Raw genomic sequence first — 2,961 nt, 5'->3', positions numbered from 1 at the left:
TTGGACAGAGACGTCCACCAGACTGTAAGCTCTCCCACCTGCTGCTCTGGGGAACCTGATGTCTCCGTGGGTGCAACATCTTTCTAGAAGAAGGAGAGAAAAAAGCCAGGTCCACCAGCTGGGCATGGCTAGAGGAGCACAGACTCTGAAGAAGAGTATGTGGAGAAACTTTCCCCTCTGTCTCCAAACACTTTTTCAGATTTTTGCCATTTTGGTTTGTGTCTGTCAGACGTGACACTGCCCTGGCAGCTCAGCGAGAAGACTCGGCACGGTAAAGTAAAGAAAAAATACAAATCATTTGAAGGAGCGCCCTCTCTTCGTGACTGAACATATTTTATAAATAGTTTGTTACTATTTTATATGTATTTCCAAATGAGTAAGCAAAGCGTTTTGGTTTTTGTAAATGACCAGCGTGTTGTTCACTTTTGGGTGGGCATTATGATTAAACTATTTAGCATATCTCATAAAAAAGTACTTAAGAGAGATCAGGGTGTCTGGTCAGTCGTCTCTCTGCTCCGCAGGGTGGGAGCTGGGTCAGCCGACAATTTGCCAAAACAACCAGAGGGAGAATGGACAAATCTGCCAAATTTGTTGCCAAAATTGTACTTTCTTTATATTCTCTCTGCTGTGGTTTTGCAACGGAATTCTAAAATTATCTGCATTTAAAATGCAACAACAACGAAAAATGTGATCAAAGGGATAAAAAAGATCCTCTGCAGCCCTGAACGACTTCTCTCGATTTGCAGCCACTGTAGATATCGGATTCATGTCATGGACCTTGGTTACGTCGGTTTATCTGAAGCTGAGCCACATCATCTCACCAAGTGCTGTTTTGTTACGATTGAAACACTAAAACTAGTCCATTAAGAGGCAAAAAAAAGAATCTTTGAAGGAAGGACTGCAGAGTCAAGAAGAAAGCACTTATGAATATTACATCGTTCGGGGTTTTCTCCAAGTTTAGAGTCCTCATTGTACACACACATGTATTTTTATAGACTAGTCATTTGTCTCCAATGTTAATACCGTCTCTATGTGGGCAGAGCATTTATGTGCGCACCAGTAATTCGTGTCACTTTTCTAACTTTTCTATGGTTTGAGACACTTGTACAGAAAGAAGCTGCTATTCCTTACTTCTCTTGTCGTTGTAACATAGTTAAAATCTATATATAAAAAGAGGTTTAAAAGAAAAAAGCCTTCAGGTTGGATCTATGAACATTTCCACTACAGACCATTTTTAATGCTCGTAATTCTGTAAAGTTGATCAGTTGAAATGGTTTCATTTCTGTGTTTGTTTAAGGGTGCGACTATTTGCCGTGTGGATTGAAACACTCCGATCTTCCCCTCTCACCTGACTAAAGGACAGTTCTGGTACGATTGAAACTCCTAAAATAGAATGACAATAAATGTTACGAGGGCTAAATTTAAAGCTTTATGTTTCTCTTTACTGACTGTAGCAGATCATTTGGTGATCCCAATTATTTTTGACTTGTCTGACTTTGACTTGTCTGACCTGCTGTCAGATGCTGGTTCTCATGAGTGCTGCGTGATGACCCCGGCTTCCTGGTGCAAACTAAATGCAACATAGAATTTAATTAAAAGCAGCAGCAATCCTTCACAGCTAATTCTCTTTTCCTTGATAGGATAATTTCACTTTCTGCTGATCAACTGTTCTCTTGAATCAAGGGTAGTTTTCTGTATGCTGCTGGAGGAATTCACATTATTGATCTTTTTTTTCCAACATGTCTTGTAGTAGAGGATTGCTGAAATTAAATTGCATTGAGAAATGAGCATAATGAACTTACAGCACTGAGATTTATTTTTAGTTTCATGCTTTTCGAAAGAAATAAGATTTCACAACTGGGGATGGCACTAAATAGATGCTCATGGGGCTCTTTTTTCTGAACATGTTCTATTATTAAAACACTAAATCAGAAAGTTAACTCGAACTCGAGGTGCGAGTGCTGAACAGTTGAGCATTAAACGCTTTTAGGTTTACAAAAGAAACGCTTCTCACTTAAAACATGAAGATGAGGCCCACATGGTATAGATATTAAAGCCTGAGTCGCCTCAAAAGGTTTGTGTTCCCAGCCGAGAAGTTCCTTGGTTATTTGTTTTGTTTTAATGACGTGGAACTTATAAAAATACCCACAAGTTGTTGTTGTCGTTGTTTTTGTCTTCTTTTCGCTTATATTGTGATGTTCTTTTGTCCTTTTTGGGCGGAAGGTTTTGTTGCCCTTCAACCATCCATCTACCTCACTTCTTTTCAATTTATTTTTATGTACAGAAAAGACAAAAGTTCTATTATTTGTTGTCTAGCTGAAGTGATGACTTCACTGAGTGCTGTTGATATAGAAAATAAATCACACCACAAACTGATCCATCCTTGAGGAGGAGGAGGGAGGAACACGGCACAAGAATGAAGACATTCGACTCAAAGTGCTGGAGAACATTGCTGCCTGTTCTACAGAACATTAAGGAACCTGAAGTCTGTCTGAGGCTCGTCAGATTTCCTTTATGCACGTGAAACATTTAAGGGATTTTTGGCACAGTGGAAATGATGAGGCATTAACTGTTAACGGTGTGTCGAGTTCTCCATCCTCACTCCTTATTGGTAGCTGTTTGTTATTTATCAGTATTGAATGTAACCGTGTGACGTATCAGTTAAAGGGAAGTCTGCCACAAGCGGACGACGTCTGGTTTCCTCTTCATGGGTTTGTCGACAGGTTATTTACCACAATGTCATGACTCTGGCAAAGTTCCTAGACCTGTCGCCAGCACCATCCTTGTCCCATTAAAATGCATATTCACTCCTCTCGTATTCCACAATTCCTCCTTCTCCCCTGGTTCGGTAGTAGTTTCAAACTGGGAGTGTCACTGATTTGGGATGTGGTTCAGAGTTTTGAAAACAGCTGTGATCCGGTTAGTGCTGGTATGAGATCAGGATGGGTTTGTTTTTTAGTG

The sequence above is a fragment of the Brachionichthys hirsutus genome, unplaced genomic scaffold (assembly GCF_040956055.1).
Source record: "Brachionichthys hirsutus isolate HB-005 unplaced genomic scaffold, CSIRO-AGI_Bhir_v1 contig_202, whole genome shotgun sequence".
NCBI classification, from domain to species: Eukaryota; Metazoa; Chordata; class Actinopteri; order Lophiiformes; family Brachionichthyidae; genus Brachionichthys; species Brachionichthys hirsutus.
Note: the sequence above shows the minus strand (reverse complement) of the source record.